Genomic DNA, 20,629 nt, shown 5'->3' with positions numbered 1-20,629 from the left:
CAGGACTAAATACTCCATTTTACCTTCATTTCTTCCTCTGCATTTGCTTATGTAAGCATGGTGAAAAAAAAAAAAATTTATTTTCTCTTAAGGTAATATTGCTCCATTTGGAGTTTACTCTGGGAAATCTCAGAATTCTCCACAGATGGGAATAAAAAGATCCTTCCAGATCCCGTGCAAGCATGCAAGGTCCCAATGCTAATCAGGGATAGGACAGCCTTTATTTCATCCCACAGACAAGGTGGAAGATGGGAGGGACTCACAACTGAAAACAACGTGAAAAATTCCCAATAGCCCATAAATGTCAGCCAAGTTGTCCTTCCTCAGTGGGTCCCAATTCTCCACAAGGAGAGATTTCCAAACTTAGTACCCCTCCCCAGTCTGGACTTCCCTCCGAAGGGAACTTAACCGAAGTCTGCCTCAGAGGCAACGCTACAACATCCCCAGGACTTTTCCAAACCCACAGAAATCCGTGCAACTCTAGAACTATTCTGAGGAACTTGCGTTTCCCCAAAAGGGAAATAAACTCGGGACGCCAGAAGCTTGTTTCCCATCAGACACACTGTTCGAATAACTCATTGTAACGGCAGAAGAGAGGCTCCTTGTGTCTTTCCCATGTTTCTTTTCATTCTCCAAGAAAAGTCATTTTCTACTGCTGCAGGTGGGACTCTCTGAGGTTATCACTGCCATCACTGCCCCACACTGTTCTGGACTCAGGAACATGTTTCCTAAGAATTCTCGGGAATAAGACTCGGGAACAAGGAAAACTCAAGAGTAGGTATGTCTGCCTTTGCCGTAATAGCTAGGAGAATGCACCAGTGGAGAACATCCTGTTGGGTCAGCAAGTCCATTGTCAGGTCATAGAGTCATAGAGGGAGACCTCGAAGGGACCTTAGAGGTCATCAAGTCCAACCACTGCATTTTACAAATGAGGAAACTGAGGCATTAAGTGACTTGCCCAGGATGATACAGCTAGGAAGAACTTAAGGTAAAATGTGCCCCTGGGTCTTCCTAAGTCCATGTCCTACTGCATTCGGGGTTTGCCCCAAGTCTTTGATATTTGGCCTGTGCTGGCTGGAGGGGGGGGGGCAAAAGCTGGCCAAGAATTTGGCCTGAAAAGGTAAGAGTTTGACTCTGTAAGTCGGCCATTTGTTTTTTCTTTTAGTTTTAACCCTATTTGCCTCAGTTTCTTGAACTGTAAAATGAACTAAAGAAGGAAATGGCAGCCACTGCATTGGCTGGTGGAACCCTGCCCTCTACTTCCCCTGATCTGCTGCGTCTCAGAGAATTGCCAGAGAAAGATGGAAAAATCCTACTTCCCCTAGTCCTCAGCAGGGACACCTTCTTCTAGGTCAGCTCAAAGAGGTGGGTCCCCCCCTGCAAGAGCCACATCACACACACACTCACACACACACACACAAACACACATACACAAACACACACACACACAAACACACACTCACATACACACACACTCACACAGTCACATACATAATCACATACATTCACACTCACACACACATACACAAACACACACACACATATACACACTCACATACACACACACAAACACACACACTCGCATACATAATCACATACATTCACACTCACACACATACACACACTCACATACATAATCACATACATTCACACTCACACACACATACACAAACACACACATACACACTCATACACACAATCACACACACACATACACTCACACACATACACACTCACTCACTCACACACACTAATTTTAATTAACTGGCTCTTTTTGGAGCTGGCCCACATCAATGAAAGCTGGCCTTCAGGAAGTGTAAGACCCGTGTTCAAACTCCCTGAGCAAAAGCTAGGGTGAGCATTTCCTCTCCAGGCTGCTGAGAGAAGTTCAGGCTCCTCCTGGGCTGGGAAGGAGAGAACCTAGTCCTTTGCCGGGACGCTTTTTGAGCACAGATGTGGGGATGGTAAATAAGTGCACGGTCCCACTGATAGAGAGGGAGTCATCATGGCAATAATAATGACAATACAAAGAATTAGGTGGCATTTTAAGGTTTACAAAAGGCTCTGCAAATATTCGCTCATTTAACTCTCACAACAACCAGAGAGATGGATGCTATTTTTATCCCCATTTTACAGATGAAGAAACTGAAGGCAGCACAGGTGGATTGACTTGTCCAAGATCACGTGTCTGAAGGCAGATTTGAGCCTTACCTCACCTGGAGGAGGAAGATGGGAATTCGAGAAGTGGTTGGAGGCAAAACTTGGAAAAAGGCCAGGATGCTTGGGGAAAGCTTTGAATGCCAGCCTGATGAGTTTTATTTCTCCTGCAGATAAGAAGAAACAACCCTCAGTTTTGCCCCTTAAAAGCCGCCTGACCTGGGGCAAGCCCCTTACCTCTCCCCCTCAGAGGAACAAAGGGTGGGATTAGGCGACCTCTGAGGTCCCTTCCAACTCAAAATCTATCCTTTCTCCCAGGAAGATTATCGGAGAGTCAGCCCACACTGGAGGAGATACTGGACAAGGTAGAGGAGGATGCCCTCCGTCCAGAAGCCTAAGGAGACAGAAGAATTACGTCATTGACATGGATGTGGCACTTCAAGGAGCACTTTACAATAATCCTCAGAGGCCGGTGACTATGTTACAGATGAGGAAACTGAGGCAGATGGTAAGTGGCTGAGGCTGGATATGAACTCAGGGCTTCCCCACTCCAAGGCCAGGGCTCTTTCTACTGCCCCATCTTGGCCAAGCAAGCCAAGACAGCGAGTTCAGAATCAAGCCTCTCTGTAGATCCAGGATTGGACCGGACCAGCCCAACAGAGGCTGAGAAACCGAGGCTCCGGACCCTCGGCCGGGCCAGGAAATGCCTGTTTTTGGTGTGGGGCTGCTGCCTGGAGAACAAGAAAGCCCAGGAAAGGCTGCTTCCCATCTGGAGCCCGCGGGCCCCGCCGCCCGGCCTCCCTCCCTCCCACCATCCGGGAGAGAGAGTGGCTAATGAGATGCAGACAAGCCCCGGCCTCGCCTGATTTTATTAGCTTTTCTTGGAAATTTCTAAGGTTCCATTATCCCTCCCTAATCCCATTTGCCACACTCTGCTTATATTTTGACAGGCCCAGTGTGGGCTGGTTGAGCCAACATCCGCTGGAGTGGAGGAGGCCAGCCCGGAGTGAGCTCCTCCTGAAATCCGGGGGCCCCGGGCCTCTGCCAAGCTAGCCCAGCTCCCCCGGGAGGGCGGGACACCCGACCCCCTCTCACCCGCGGCTCCGGGCAGCCTCAGCCCCTCCCTGCTCCCGGCTCCAGCGGAGGGGCCGGGGGCTCTCTCAAAAAATCTGAGTGCATTGAGGTTCTCCCATCCCCCACTGGGTCCAAGCAGCTGAAATATCCAGGATAATTGCTATTCCAGCTCTGTGCATTAATCCCTGTCCTCCTCCACCTCCTGTTTCTGTGTCTGACTAAGAGCCTCAGTTGAGCTCTCTTAAAAGGCCCATGATTTATTTTATTAACCAGTGGCAATTACCTAGCACAGGGCTCGGGATATGTAGTCGGTGCTTAATAAATGCTTGCTGACTGGTTGCTGGATTCTTTTTTTTCCTTTTGGAAGAGGATGGACCCCAGACTTAGAAGGAGAAAGGCTCGGAGAGGTCCTAAACTCAACCCCGTGGTTTTTTTAATTCATTCATTTATTTATTTATTTCCTCGACTTAGCACTGGGGTTACCCACAAAAGGCAAACCCACCTTCCGGAATCCTCCATGATGGAAGATGTAGAAGAAGCATTTTCAGGTACAAGAGACAGGCGTCAATCAAAAACATGGGGGGGGCGGTTCTGGGGGCACTTGGACTGAGCCCCCACTGCAAGCCACTTTCAGGCTAACCTTCTCCCCGGGATAACTGCGGAGGGGAGTGTGGAGCGGCCGGGCTCTCCCAGAAGCCTTCGCTCTCAGCATAACCCAGGTCGAACCAAGAACCTGGCCCTCGGGTCTCCACTGGGGAGAGCCAAAGCTCGGCCAGCGGCCAGAGTGCAGCCTTGGGGTAACCTCAAACATCACGGGGGTTCCTCGCCCTCCACAATCCCACTGCCTGAGAAGGGACGAACCTGGGACTTCGTGCTGTGGGGATGTCCCGCGTAGGGAAAGCCCCTTCACCAGTACAGGGGGCATCTTCCCTGCCGCTTAGTCCCATAGTTACCTAGCGCACAGAGACTCTTTTCTTTGGATTGGATAATGGGAAGGTCCCTTTGCTCCAGCTCCAATCTGACCCCATCTTCTCCCGGTAAGAGCAGAAGGCTCCAGAGGACGGAAGTGAAGGGACAGAGCAGCTCCCGGAGTCCAGAATTCGAGTCTTTGGGGGAGTCGGAAGCTGAGGGGTACTTGTGATCGGGAGCGTGATGTCCCGAAGGCAGAGTCTCAGAGAGTGGAAGCAGCCGTTGTGAGCAGGTGGGTCCGACAGGGAGAGCCAAGAATGGAGTCCTGCCGCCTGAAGGAGCATGAAGTGGGGATGGCGTGAGGGAGGGGAGGAAGGAAGAGCTTTCGAGGCGCTCTGGTGGGGAAGGAGCCCGTGGAGACCCCGGAGAGGCTTTAATTTACACATAAGGAAACTGAGGACAAGAGGAGTGAAGATGTTTGTTGGAGTCATCCAGAAAGCAAATTCAAGTCGGGATTAGAACCCAGGTCCCTGTCTGCTCCAGGACATTGGCTCTGAGGGGTGAGGAAGAGGAAGGAATCACTAGCAGGTCCCAGGCTGGGGCCCAGGTGGCTCCGGTCCAGAAGGGAGGGGGAGGGGAGGGAGCTAAGGAACGGCAGGGCTGGGTGGGGTTTGGTCTTGAGACAAGTGAGGGGCTGCCGCCCTCCATCACCCCCCACCCTGTGGAAAACACGTGCCCGTGTGTAGAAACATGGCAGCAAATAGGAACGTGTACACACACACACACATACACACACACACCCCTACACGTGAGCATCAAGGACAATCATTTCCATATATACATGTGTGTGTGAACATTTTACAGTGTGCACACGTCCGTGTGTTTATCCACATATCTCCCTGTGTCTGTGATTGACCACAGAAACATGCATGTCTACACGTGGCACATCTGTGTACACTGGAGTCTATACCCACATACCCTGCACAGACACATCACAACTGATATTCACGTACAGAGGGAGGTGCATGTGTGCTCCTGCACACAGTGTGTGCTGCTGGGGTCGCATGTTGTGTGTGGACAAAAGCACACAGTCAGTCCCCCAGTCACTGTCCACACGAAAGTACACAGTAGAACACACCGCGCGGAGATTGGCCATAAGGCCCTAAAGCCTCCCCGCCATTTTGGGGGGGCTGGCCCATCTGACGCTAGCCGGCACCCACCAGCACCCCGTGGCCGTCCCTTCAGAACCAGGCACACCAACAAAAGCTCCCATTGTGCTGGGCTCATGTGGGTGGTCAGAGCTCAGGCAGGCCGAGACACAGACTCCCCGGGGCCAGTGCCCTCCGTCCCAGCATCCCCTGCCAGCCTCGAGTCCCCAGCAGCCAGATCCTGTTTGGATTAAAAGATGGAGAGAGAATGGATGACCTTCAGGGCACGGGGATCCCTGGGAGGGCGCGGATTGCTCCGCTCCTGACCCTGCACTCACTGCAGGAAGGCGTCCCGCTGTCCGGCATGTCCACTTGTGGAAGGTCCAAGTCTGGGAGTCAGAGCAGCCTCTGCCCGGGGCTTCACACGGGCAGGCAGATGAGCCGCCCATCCCCCTAGACACCGGGGGTCCTTAAAGTCCCAAGAGTGGGGCCATTGCTTTTTAACCAGACACAAGAGAACTCTCTATATAAATCGTTCTCGTTGGCCCAAGCGGTCCCCCCATGATGTTCCATGCTTGTTCCAAGGATGATCTCCCAGAACTCCCTTGAAAAAGGCCCGTAGGTGAACAGCTTGCCATAAAGCAGGGCCCTTTACCTGGGGCCAGGGACTGCTTCTTGGGTAATATTTTGATAACCAGTGGATTTCACTTTTTGCATTGAAAAGCATTTCTATGAAGGGATTCCTAGGCTTCCCCAGGCCGACTGCCAAAGGGGGCCGAGGCACAAGTGAGGGGAAGAGTCCCGAACCCAAGGCAGGGCCCAGAGGAACTGGGGGTCCGGGCTGCATTGCTAAGTGGCTGTGGGACCTTCTCTGGGACTCGGAGAGTCAGAATCTCAGAGCTCCAAGAAGCTCTGGGGGCCCTTCCTCATCCAAAAGTTCCCTGACTGAGAATCCCCCCAAAACCTTCCCGACAAGGAGTCAGCCTGTGGTTCTGCCCCAGTGATACGAGGTTCCCTCCCAGGACAGCCCAGGACACCTTGGACAGCTCTATCGCATCCACTCCCACTTACCTCTTGCCAAGTCCAACCTCTGGAACTGCCCTGAGTAGTGAATCCTCTCCCACTGATAGGAAGGAGAAAAAACAAAATAAGCATTTATTAAGCATTTATTATGTACCAAGTCCAACCTCTGGAACTGCCCTGAATAGTGAAATCCTCTCCCACTGATAAGAAGGAGGAAAAACGAGATAAGCATTTATTAAGCACTTATTATGTACCAAGTCTAACCTCTGGAACTGCCCTGAATAGTGAAATCCTCTCCCACTGATAAGAAGGAGGAAAAACGAGATAAGCATTTATTAAGCACTTATTATGTACCAAGTCTAACCTCTGGAACTGCCCTGAATAGTGAAATCCTCTCCCACTGATAAGAAGGAGGAAAAACGAGATAAGCATTTATTAAGCACTTATTATGTGCCAAGTCCAACCTCTGGAACTGCCCTGAATAGTGAATCCTCTCCCACTGATAGGAAGGAGAAAAAACAAAATAAGCATTTATTAAGCACTTATTATGTGCCAAGTCCAACCTCTGGAACTGCCCTGAATAGTGAATCCTCTCCCACTGATAGGAAGGAGAAAAAGCAAAATAAGCATTTATTAAGCACTTATTATGTACCAAGTCTAACCTCTGGAACTGCCCTGAATAGTGAATCGTCTCCCACTGATAGGAAGGAGGAAAAACAAGATAAGCATTTATTAAGCACTTATTATGTGCCAAGTCCCACCTCTGGAACTGCCCTGAATAGTGAAATCCTCTCCCACTGATAGGAAGGAGAAAAAACAAAATAAGCATTTATTAAGCACTTATTATGTGCCAAGTCCTGTACTAAACTGGGTATGTGAAGACAAAAGTAAGACAGTCCCTGCCCCCAGGAGAAAACACATACCGTATAGGAAGGGAGAAATGCAGAAATGAATGAATGAATGAGTGAAAAAGCATTCATTGAGTGCTTAATGCATGCTAAGTTAATGGGTGAAGTGGACTGAGTGCTGGCCGGAAGTCAGAAAGACTCATCTTCCTGTCCGTAAATCTGGCCTCAGACATTCATTAGCTGGGTGACTCTATTTTCCTCAGTTTCCTCATCTGTAAAATGAGCCGAAGAAGGAAATAGCCAACCACTCCATCATTCCGCCAAGAAAACCCCAAGTGGGGTCACAAAAAGTCCAGTCAGAAATGACAAAGACGACCTGGGTCAAGCAAAGGAAAACGCCCGAAGGGGAGGAGAGCAGCTGCGGTCAAGGAACTCACCCCCTATCTCCTCCCCCTCCTCCTCTCCTCCTTTAAATGGATACGCATGTAATGCCTATACGTATAATTATCATTGGCTTCCCTTGACAGAAAAAGAAACTGAGCCAGAGAAGGCCCCGGATTTCTGATTCGGGATCTCCCTTGGCTACCAACGGACCTTAATTCATGTTTCATGAAGGTCTGCGGATTCGGGTCCTCTGAGATATCTGAGAGGCCAGATTGGGGGGGAACACTTGGCTGCCTTCCAGTGAGGCCCGTTTCTCACCTGAGGATGGAGCGGCTAGGCCATCTTCACTTATTCGCTCTCTAAGTGGCAGCAATAGGGCACCAGACTAGCAGCTAGCCAAGGCTTGGGTCTGACTGCCCCCGCCCTAGTTTCTGTTGGGCAGAATTAGCAGAGCGTTGGATCTTCCCATGATTATTGATTGCGGCTGTCAGGGGAAACTAAGTTCCAAATGATCAAGGCTGTTGTCACGGGGGCTTCAAGGTGCCTGCTATTTCTGATTATCCTAAAAGGGAAGGGTTCGTTTCAGTTCAGCACAGATGGTATCTTTCCCCTTCCTGCCCGCTCACTGACAGAAAGGAGACCAAAGGGCAGCTCGGACTGGACCAGTGTACCGGGAACAGCAGTGCTCGCCACCAAGGAAACGCCCTCATCTTCTGTGGGGATCCAGCCATAAGCAAGCCTGACGGCTCCGGGAACTCATCTTTGCCTTGTCTAAGAAACTCAAGGATCAAGTGGCTGCACGAGAGAGGCAGAAATACAGCCCGGCAAACAAAGAGAGAGAGACAGAGACAAACCAAGATAGACACAGAGAAAGACAGAAACAGAGACAGAGAGAGAGGCAGAAATACAGCCCGGCAAACAAAGAGAGAGAGAGACAGAGAGAGACCAAGATAGACACAGAGAAAGACAGAAACAGAGACAGAGAGACAGAGAGAGAGGCAGAAATACAGCCCGGCAAACAAAGAGAGAGAGACAGAGAGAGACCAAGATAGACACAGAGAAAGACAGAAACAGAGACAGAGAGACAGAGAGAGAGGCAGAAATACAGCCCGGCAAACAAAGAGAGAGAGACAGAGAGAGACCAAGATAGACACAGAGAAAGACAGAAACAGAGACAGAGAGACAGAAAGAGAGGCAGAAATGCAGCCCGGCAAACAAAGAGAGAGAGAGAGACAGACCAAGATAGACACAGAGAAAGACAGAAACAGAGACAGAGAGACAGAGAGAGAGGCAGAAATACAGCCCGGCAAACAAAGAGAGAGAGACAGAGAGAGACAGAGACAGAGAGAGACCAAGATAGACACAGAGAAAGACAGAAACAGAGACAGAGAGACAGAGAGAGAGGCAGAAAGAAACAGAGAGAGACAAACACAGAAAGAGAAACAGAGAGAGACAGAGACAAACCAAGATAGACACAGAGAAAGACAGAAACAGAGACAGAGAGAGAGGCAGAAATACAGCCCGGCAAACAAAGAGAGAGAGAGACAGAGAGAGACCAAGATAGACACAGAGAAAGACAGAAACAGAGACAGAGAGACAGAGAGAGAGGCAGAAATACAGCCCGGCAAACAAAGAGAGAGAGACAGAGACAGACCAAGATAGACACAGAGAAAGACAGAAACAGACAGAGAGACAGAGAGAGAGGCAGAAATACAGCCCGGCAAACAAAGAGAGAGAGACAGAGAGAGACAGAGACAGAGACAGACCAAGATAGACACAGAGAAAGACAGAAACAGACAGAGAGACAGAGAGAGAGGCAGAAATACAGCCCGGCAAACAAAGAGAGAGAGACAGAGACAGACCAAGATAGACACAGAGAAAGACAGAAACAGACAGAGAGACAGAGAGAGAGGCAGAAATACAGCCCGGCAAACAAAGAGAGAGAGAGACAGAGAGAGACCAAGATAGACACAGAGAAAGACAGAAACAGAGACAGAGAGACAGAGAGAGAGGCAGAAATACAGCCCGGCAAACAAAGAGAGAGAGACAGAGAGAGACAGAGACAGAGAGAGACCAAGATAGACACAGAGAAAGACAGAAACAGAGACAGAGAGAGAGGCAGAAATACAGCCCGGCAAACAAAGAGAGAGAGACAGAGAGAGACAGAGACAGAGACAGACCAAGATAGACACAGAGAAAGACAGAAACAGACAGAGAGACAGAGAGAGAGGCAGAAATACAGCCCGGCAAACAAAGAGAGAGAGACAGAGACAGACCAAGATAGACACAGAGAAAGACAGAAACAGAGACAGAGAGACAGAGAGAGAGGCAGAAATACAGCCCGGCAAACAAAGAGAGAGAGACAGAGAGAGACAGAGACAGAGAGAGACCAAGATAGACACAGAGAAAGACAGAAACAGAGACAGAGAGAGAGGCAGAAATACAGCCCGGCAAACAAAGAGAGAGAGACAGAGAGAGACAGAGACAGAGACAGACCAAGATAGACACAGAGAAAGACAGAAACAGACAGAGAGACAGAGAGAGAGGCAGAAATACAGCCCGGCAAACAAAGAGAGAGAGAGACAGAGAGAGACCAAGATAGACACAGAGAAAGACAGAAACAGACAGAGAGACAGAGAGAGAGGCAGAAATACAGCCCGGCAAACAAAGAGAGAGAGAGACAGAGAGAGACCAAGATAGACACAGAGAAAGACAGAAACAGAGACAGAGAGACAGAGAGAGAGGCAGAAATACAGCCCGGCAAACAAAGAGAGAGAGACAGAGAGAGACAGAGACAGAGAGAGACCAAGATAGACACAGAGAAAGACAGAAACAGAGACAGAGAGAGAGGCAGAAATACAGCCCGGCAAACAAAGAGAGAGAGACAGAGAGAGACAGAGACAGAGACAGACCAAGATAGACACAGAGAAAGACAGAAACAGAGACAGAGAGAGAGGCAGAAATACAGCCCGGCAAACAAAGAGAGAGAGACAGAGAGAGACAGAGACAGAGAGAGACCAAGATAGACACAGAGAAAGACAGAAACAGAGACAGAGAGACAGAGAGAGAGGCAGAAATACAGCCCGGCAAACAAAGAGAGAGAGACAGAGAGAGACAGAGACAGAGACAGACCAAGATAGACACAGAGAAAGACAGAAACAGAGACAGAGAGACAGAGAGAGAGGCAGAAATACAGCCCGGCAAACAAAGAAAGAGAGAGAGACAGAGAGAGACCAAGATAGACACAGAGAAAGACAGAAACAGAGACAGAGAGACAGAGAGAGAGGCAGAAATACAGCCCAGCAAACAAAGAAAGAGAGAGACAGAGAGAGACAGAGAGAGACAGAGACAGAGAGAGACCAAGATAGACACAGAGAAAGACAGAACCAGAGACAGAGAGACAGAGAGAGAGGCAGAAATACAGCCCGGCAAACAAAGAAAGAGAGAGAGACAGAGAGAGACCAAGATAGACACAGAGAAAGACAGAAATAGAGACAGAGAGACAGAGAGAGAGGCAGAAAGAAACAGAGAGAGACACAGAAAGAGAAACAGAGAGACAAAGACATAGACAGAGAGACAGAAACAGAGAGAAAGAGACAGAGACAGAGAGAGGGAGAGAGAAAGACAAACACAGAAAGAGAAAGAGACTAAGACAGAGACAGAGAAACAGAGACAGAGAGAAAGTCAGAGATAGAAACAGCAAGAGATAGAGAGACAGAGAAGCTTTTCCCCGGGTTTCCTTTGACCAGCAGATAGTGATAGACTAGGACTTATAAGTGACAAGATCTCTACCAAAGACACTTTTATACTTGGGCCCGTGAGAGACTCTGGGAATTCCCAGATACCTTTGGGACTACCGATGACCCCAAAGATCCTTGGTAACACTGTGAACTTCAAATTAAAAATGAGGAGTCGGTATCTTCATTCTTGCAGGTGCCTGTAAGAATTACTCAGGCTTCCTGAGTGGGGGCTCATAAACTAAAGAGAGAGAGAATACCTCAGCTTGTAACCCAAGCCTTTGGGTCATGAGGATCCCTGAAATGATGGAGACGGAGGAATCAAATATAAGCTCACGCCACAAAACGCCCTGTCTTGGCTGCTCCCCAGGGCCTGACAAGGGACAGACGTGTTCCTTTTAGGTTCCTATCTTCGTGACTTTGCCTAGGGGGTCTACACCCAGGATTCTCTCCCATCCCACATCTGCCTCCATTCAAGGCTCAGCTCCCACGCCATCTCCTCCAAGAGACTTTCCTTTCTTGTTGCCTTCTTTCAGTCTCTCCAAATGATCTCATACCTACTCTCTGTCTACATAACGTATCACTCACAGCAGAATGTAAACTTCTTGCAGGAAGGGAGGTATATTCAGACCGCTCCCCAGCTCTTCATGATCCAAAGCCAGTGAGCTTTCCAGCATTCCCTGCTTCCTTCTCTACTTAATCCCACAGGAGAGTTGAGAGGAAAAACCCATTTGCTGTTTTACCTGAGCCACAGAAATGGGAATTATGGTTTGGGGTGTTCTACCCAAACTGGAAACGCACCGGGCTCTCTGTACATCTTCAACACTGAACACACATTATTGAATAGTGTTATTTCCATGGGAAAGCATTTCCCCTTGGAGAGCTGGCCCCTGCCAAATCCCTACATGGTTGGCCTTTTTAGTTTAAGGGTCTCCATCTTCAAAGCCTACTATTCTGAGGTCAAGGCCTGCTCATTCTGGCTCCCAAGAATCCCCCCAGGATCCCAGAGAGAGAGTGAGGGAAGAGAAAAAGCATCAAGGGCTTCCAAGATCCGATGCCTCCATTGGAGTTGGAAATTAGCAAGATAGCAAAGTCTGTTTATAAAGACGTCTTGATGTGGGGGTGTCTGGGTGGGATCCTCGATAGAAAAGATCTTTTTTCAAAATCTTTTCAGCCACTTCAGGAGATTGCTTTCTATCTCGCTGCTCTTCTTCAGTTGGGCATTTTTCCAGTGTGGGTTTTTGTTCCCATTCCCTTTTCCAACTTGACTTGGGTTTCTCAGAATTTTGTGCATTTTTTCCCCAATTTTATTTGACTTCAGGATCAAGAACTGGATAGATCCCCATAGATAGTCCTAGATTTACATATGAGGAAACTGAGTCCCAGACCTGCTCAAGCTCACACAGCCAATCAGAAGCAGAGCTAGGATTCCAACCAATTCTCTAGATCCCCTTCTTGAGCACTTTCTGTTGCCTCTGCAAATGCTTTCTCCTCCTGAGATACAATTGCTTTTTATACTCCCAACCTTCCCTACTCAAGCCTAAAGAGACCGCAACCAATGGACTTATTGATCACCTGCTGTGATCCAACTCAACCCTGGAGGATTCCAAGGGTAGATGGAGTAGAATGAAGTCAGAGGACCTATGACAAATCGCTTATTATTAATCTTCACTCATCTCGCAAATGAAGGGATTGGATAAAACAGCCTCTGGGGTCTCTTTGGGCCATAAACCCATGATTCTGTGATCTCATGATTAGATGAGATCCTTCCCTCAAAGAGATTTAGACCCCCAAACAAGACAACTGCACCTTCAATCTTCCAAAAAGAGCAGATCAAATTCTGATGGACGCGGCTCTCTTCGACAATGAGATGATTCAAACCAGTTCCAATTGTTCAGTAAAGAAGAGAATCAGCTACACCCAGAGAGAGGACTGTGGGAACTGAGTGGGGACCACAACATAGCATTTCCACTCTTTCTGTTATTGTGTGCTTGCAGTTTTGTTTTTCTTCTCATTTTTTTTTTTACTTTCTTTCAGATCTGATTTTTCTTGGGCAGCAAAATAACAATATAAATGTGTTTCCATATACTAGATTTAACATATACTTTAGGAAAACTGAGGAAACTGAGTCCTGGGAAAGTGAACAGATTTGTCTAAAGTCACACAAAAGTGAGTAACTGAGCTAGAAGCCAAACCCAGTGCACAAAGCAGAGATTTTTCTGCCCCGCCACAGAGGAATAGATCTGAGGCATGACTACAGGGACCTGGGGAGAAGTCTGAGCCCAGGAGGGGGTTTTGTGGTCAATCAAAAGAACACCAAACCTCAAAGCAGGTGAAGGCAGAAGGCTGATTCTCTCTTCTGGCACTTCTACTACTACTACTACTACTACTACTACTACTACTACTACTACTACTACTACTACTACTACCATTACTATTACTTCTCCTCTTCCTCCTCCTCCTCCTCCTCTTCCTACAACTACTACTACCACTACCACATTATTATTACTACCGCTGCTACTATTGCTATTGCTACTGTTACTACAGCTGCTATTGTTATTGCTGCTTCTGCCTCTATTATTACTACTACCACCACTACTACTACTACCACTACTACTACTACTACCACTACTACACTATTACTACTACCACCACCACCATTACTATTACTTATCCTCCTCTTTCTACTACTACTACTATTACCACTACCACCACTACTACTACTACTACCACTACTACACTATTACTACTACCACCACTACCACCATTACTATAACTTCTCCTCCTCTTCCTCCTGCTCTTCCTCTTCCTACTACTACACAACTACCACTACCACTATTATTATTACTACTGCTGCTACTATTACTATTGCTACTGTTACTATAGCTGCTATTGTTCCTGCTGCTTCTACTGCTACTATTACTGCAACTATTGCTGCTGCTACTATTACTACTATTTTTTGTTTTTTATTTTTTCTTAGGTATACATATTTTTATATTAACTTTTTAAATACACTTTTCTTATGAATCATGTTGGGAGAGAAAAATCAGAGTAAAAGGAAAAAACCATGGGAGAGAGAAAAAAAAAAAAACAGAAAAAAACAAATGAACATAGCATATGTTGATGGAGAACCAGCCAGGGGGAGAGGGAGGAAGATAAAGAGTGTCCATCTCCTACCCGTCTCCACATGGACCTCAAACGAATGCCTATATTAGTGGCTCTGGAACCGGGTCATCGCACCAGGAAGTGAAGACAATTTAAACCAGCAAGAAGGAGCAGCTTCAGGATTCTCCAAGTGCCCTGTGCCCCAGAGCCCAGCAAAGTGCACGACAGAGAGCTCTGTCACGCGTTCTCTCTCAGGTGGAGCCCACTTTACCTGAGACTCTGAGCATGTCTATTTGAGAGTGTGACTCCGACTTTAGAAGGATGATTCTGTGCCCGCTGGTCTAACTGTACGGTATTAGTCAATATCCCTCTTAAAAGTTTATTAACCTGGCTGGCTATTTGATAATCAAGGGGGAGGATGCTACATGGGGGCTCATGAGAGAAAGTAGGAAAAAATCCTGTTTCTCAGAGTTATCCCTAGAACACCAAGGGGAGGAAGGTGGAGCAGCTCTTTGGGGATCCAACTTGCTTATGGCAGTGGGAGAGAAGGAGCCCAGACAGGATGCTGCGGGGTGTGCCAACTGGTTTAAAAAGTCTTCACTGCAGAGAATGAAAGCTTCCCATGAGCAGGATGTATTTCTTTTTTTGTTGGTTTGTTTTTGTATTCCCATTGCTTAGCATGCTGTCCTTACCAGAACACAGTTGGCTAATGCTTGAGGATAGATTATGGCTAGGCTATCTCTCTGCTGGGGATCTTACCAAAAAACAGACAAAACTCATTTGTTTTTGCTGTCCCAGAGGAGAATTATTCGAAAGTCCATTCTTATGACCAGCAGGATGATTTCAGAAAGGCCTGGAGAAAATTACATGAACTGATGCTGAGTGAAATGAGCAGGACCAGGAGATCATTGTACACTTCAACAACAATACTATATGATGATCAATTCTGATGGACGTGGCCCTCTCCAACAATGAGAGGTTCCAAATCAGTTCCAATAGAGCAGTAATGAACTGAACCAGCTACACCCAGCGAAAGAACTCTGGGAGATGACTATGAACTACTCCTAGAATTCCCAATCCCTCTAATTTTGTGCCCCTGCATTTTTTATTTCCTTCACAGGCTAATTGTCCACTATTTCAAGTCCAATTCTTTTTGTACAGCAAAATAACTGTTTGGTCATATATACATATGTTGTATTTAACATATACTTTGACATATTTAACTTGTATGGGACTACCTGACATCTGGGGGAGGGGGTGGGGAGAAGGAGGGGAAAAGTTGGAACAAAAGGTTTGGCAATTGTCAGTGCTGAAAAATTACCCATGCACATATCTTGTAAATAAAAAGCTGTAATAAAAAAAAGAAAGAAAAAGAAACTCCATTCCTATTTTTACAAATAGGAAGACTGAGACAAAGAGAGAGGCTCATTCCCTGACTTTGGTGCTGTGTGTTAAAACCAGCTGGGCACTTTATACAGGTGCCTAAAAAATCTTAGTGTGGTTTTAAGCTTTGATGGCCCATCAATAGATCGTTTGATCTATGAGGTGAGCACTCCAGTCCTTACTTCACTTGTGTGCAAACCGAGGCTCATGGTAGCCGAGTGACCTTAGGTTTGCTGTCCAGAGGTCCAGAAATGACTCAAATCCTGCTCCTGCCACGTGATCTGGAGCAAATCACTTCGGCTCCCTGGGCCTCAGTTTCCTCCTCAATAAAAGATGGCTTCTAATGTCATCAAATGAGATTATCTTCATAGTGCCCTTGGCACAGTGCCTGGCACATGATAGGAGCTTAATAAATGCTTGGTCTCTTCCCTTGCTCTTTCCTGTTGAGTTCCTTGAATTGAAATAAAAATACAGAGGCCATTCTGTCTACTTTTTTCCTGAAGAGGAAGCTCCCCAGAGCATGCTTTCACTCAAATGCTGGGGAGGATGCAAAAGTACAAGGAGAGCCGCCCTCCCAAAGAACTTGCTCAGGTTTCAAGCCTGACCTATTCATCCCCATGTGGTTCAACAGCATTTGATGAAGAACGAATCTCCGCTCACCATGACACTCACCCAGCCCCCACTGAAGGTTTTATCAACACTCTTGGAACATATAAACACATGGGCAGCAGACCCCCTGCTTGACAAAGAGGAACAAAAGTCTCATAAAGTGAAACTCAAGCCCGAGGAACATAAATCTGAAAGGACTGGGGCCAGACTTTGGGGGGAGTTAGCCTTGGCCTTGTGGGGGTGTCATGTTACAGGTCCCAATCTTTAAGTGATGTCACTGCTGGGGAGCACATGCAGATCCGGCCTGGCAGAGATCTACTTGCTGATCCCAAAGAACCGAGGGACAAGCAGGCAAAGAGAGAATTACTGCTTCAGGGGTGTCCTGCTCATCTACCAATTCCTCCTAAAGACTACCTTCTCACTTCCGGTGTCTTATTTCCCACAATGCTTATTCCTGCCTTGTTGGCCTTTATATTTAGAGATGGAAGGACCTTAACCACTTAATTTACAGAGGAGAAATTAAGGCCCCAAAAGGATGAGAATCCTACTCCAGATCACACAGCCAGTAAACAGGAGAAGCTGGATTTCAGCTCAGGCCCTTTGACTTCAGAGAAGTCTCAATTTCATATGCACGTATGTTACCTATATACAACATATTTATTTACATATCACACATTCAAGTATATTATAATCCTATTTACTAAACATGTAAATATTTATATGTAAATATTACATATGTGTTATATAAATACAGGGAAAGAAAGAGAGGGGGGAGACGGACAAGCTGTACATGTTAAAACAGCAGTCCTTCACTTGCTTGGCTTGGAGATTTTCCTGTGAGGATGCTTAAATCAAACTCTTTCTCGTGACCATGTTTCTCTTTCAAGAAGTCCCTCAATGCCAGAGAGTATGATCCCACCATTAGAAAAGAATCTAGAGAACCTTTGCATCCCTAGAGAACCTTGTCCAACTGGAGTCTTCACTTTTGGTAAACCTAGATCTCCCCATTTTGCATCTCCAAGTCAGCAGGAATTTATTAAATGCCTTCTATGTGCCGGGAAAAACAAGTACAAAGAATTTTAAATGTATATGGATAGGGAAATGAGCATTTACATAAGTAATTATCCATGTTCTTTTGGGCTCCTTTTACAAAGTTCGAGATGTGTTCATGCCTTTGGTATCTTCCTATTCTTCAGATATCTTGTGCACTGATATCTTAAATCTTAAAATTCACAAAGAAAAATGAACCGATCTAAAAGAACACATAGATATTAATACAATAATAGCAGAAGCACTTAACGTTCTTTTCAGAAATGGGCAAGCTTAATAAAAGGAACAAAAAAAAGGAAATATAGAATTGCAAAATATCTGAGAAAACTAGCACTCACAGACTGATGGAATCTACTGAATGGAAACTATAAAGAATAAGCATATTTCTCAGCAGTGTATGGAACTCTTACAAAAACTGAATTATAAAAAAGATATTACAAATTAATTTTAAAATGCAAAAATGCAAAACCATTCTTCATAGACTATAATAAACAAAGTCACAAGTTCAGGAAACATGAACACAAATCTAAATGGTAATAAGAAAATAATAGATTGCAAGTGTGTAAAAGAAAAAATTATAGAAGCAATTCATAATTATTTAAGAGAAAATAAAATGATGAATAATATGCTAAAATTTCTGTAATGTAATTAAAGTAGTCTTGGGGGGGAAATTATCTCTCTGAAAATATACATTAGTAAAATAGAAAAAGATGCATTTATGCATTTTAAAAATGAAAAACCAACAAAGAAACAAACCCAATGAAATACAAAAAGAAAACCTTGAAAATTAGAAGAGAAAAGAAATAGAAATGAATATTTTATTTGAATAGGTCAGAATTACACTTTTCCACTCATATTAAATTGATGACAGAACTCAAAAATTGCACAACAGTGACCTTTTTCTCATTTTGATTCTATCTTTAGCTTCATATTAATTTTGATCTTTGCTCTAACAAATCGTTAGATTTACAAGCACATATTACTGACTAAAGAATGATCCCACATCATTAGCAAGTCATCTCCTGTCTGTTAAAATATAAGCAATTCATTTTATGGCATTATGCAGCAGTTACCACATCTAGCACCTGCTGGTTCATTTTGGTTTATACGTGGGAAGATTCTGTGTAATCCAGAAATCTTTGGCTTCTCTCCTTTCTTGTTCTTGTTTATGTTTTTCAGGGCATTTCTTGTCATGTTGATTTATTCTCACTTTTGCCCTGAAGTTACCAAATATCAGCTTATAAAGACAAAGACTAAGAGCCGGTTACTTTCTGTCTCCTGACTCTTCATCCTCTGGTGTTCCCTCCATGTGTCCATCTCAGCTGATGTGTTTTTCTTTCTACATAAGCCCGACAAGGTTTCACACAGCGGAGCTGAAATATCACTTAAATTATTCCTTTTTACCACAGGCTATGCAATAGAATTTAATGCTGAAAGGGCTAGTTCCAGGGGGAAACTGAGGCAGGAAAGAAAGGGACAGATGGGCCGTTCCAAGCCAGGACTTCCAAGGGCTTATGAGTAGTTCTCACTTCTCTCACTTCAGCCACCGGTCAGTCAGGCACCCTTCCCGGACAGCCTTGAGTTTGGCTGGTGGCTTTCCCGGCAACATACGGATTGTGTTAGTGACAGGGAGAAAGCTAGGTTGAGAAAACAAGGTGCTTTCTCCTCTTACTGTGGCTGCTCGTCCTACTCACAAAAATGATCCCAAAGTCTCATGACACGTTGTGACTGTTTGCAGTCGATGTCATGGGCCTCTTGCTGCAATTTGCCTTGCTGATTGCCTTTGACTAAGGTAATCTATAACAGGGCATGGTGGGGGCCAGAGAGCTTGACCCCAGCTCTGCTTATTGCTAGTGGAGAAGCACAGACAAGCCTCTTTCCCTTTCTGGGTCTCAAGTCCATCTGTCAAATGAGGGCATTGGGTGAGAGCATCCACGGCTCCTTCCAGCTAAAGCTGGACTCCTAGGAGTAGCAAGCATCCCTAGTTTTCTAATAAGAAGGTTAATTACAACCTAGCAAGTATGAGCACTAAAACGAGCACTAAAATGAGAACCCAGCTCATAGAGAGTATTTAATAATTCATTCATTCTCTCACACGTCCATATACAGCTCCCTTTCTGTCACAAAATGTACAAAGTCATCAGCCTTGAGATTTCATCTCATCACCGCCCTCTGCCCGCCTAATTGGACACTGGGACTGTGAACAGCAAATCTGTTAAGGGGAGAATTCAGCTCAAAATCTCCCTTTCTCACTGAATTATACAACCCTAACACTTCTCTGACTGACTTCTCTACAACTCCTAGGAGTCAGGTACCTCCTCCCCACCCCTTTCAGTTTCCTTTTGTGTTCTGTTTTCCCCCATTAGATTTTAGGCTCCTTGTAGGAGCTTTTACCCCACCCCCAGCTCTTACCACAATGCGACACATAGTAGGCACTTAATAGTGCCTACTGACACAACATATCCAGTGACCAAAGGAAAGGGTAATGCATTCAAACCCACCTTCCCAAAGAGATTATATCAGGTTATATCCCAATGGATAGTTCAGCTAGTACGCTCAGGTAGAGAAATCGCTTTTTTTTTTAATTAATATTTTATTTTTTCTCAATTAAAAAAAAACAATTTATCATATTCATTTTTAAAACTTTAAATTGCACATTTCCTCCCATCTTCCCTTCCCCACCCTCCACCTCCCTCTTTGAGAAGGCAAGCAATTCGATATAGGTTGTAAATGTGTAGTCATGCAAAACATTTCCATAATAGTCATGTTGTGAAAGAAAACATAGACCAGAAAAGAAAAAAACTCTCAAGAAAAATAAAGTTTTAAAAAGGTATGCTTTGATCTATATTCGGACACAATCAGTTCTTTCTCTGAGGATAGATAGCATCTTTCATAAGAAGTCCTTAAAAGTAGTTTTGATTCATTGTATTGCTGAGAATAGCTAAGACATTCACCGCTGATCATCTTACAGTATTGCTGTTACTTTATACACAGTTTATTTCACTTTGTATCAGCTCATGGAAGTCCTTCCAGTTTTTTCTGAGAGCATCCTACATTTCGGAGAGCCCTTCCCTAGCATCCCCTCAATTTCTAATTCTTTGCGCCCAGAAAAGAGCTCCTGTAAGATTTTTTTGTACACATAGATCCATTTCCTCTTTTTAATCTCTTTTTAGATACAAAACTAGCAGGTCAAAAGGTATGT

Source organism: Sminthopsis crassicaudata, chromosome 2 (genome assembly GCF_048593235.1).
Source record: "Sminthopsis crassicaudata isolate SCR6 chromosome 2, ASM4859323v1, whole genome shotgun sequence".
NCBI classification, from domain to species: Eukaryota; Metazoa; Chordata; class Mammalia; order Dasyuromorphia; family Dasyuridae; genus Sminthopsis; species Sminthopsis crassicaudata.
This window is presented reverse-complemented; position numbering follows the sequence as displayed.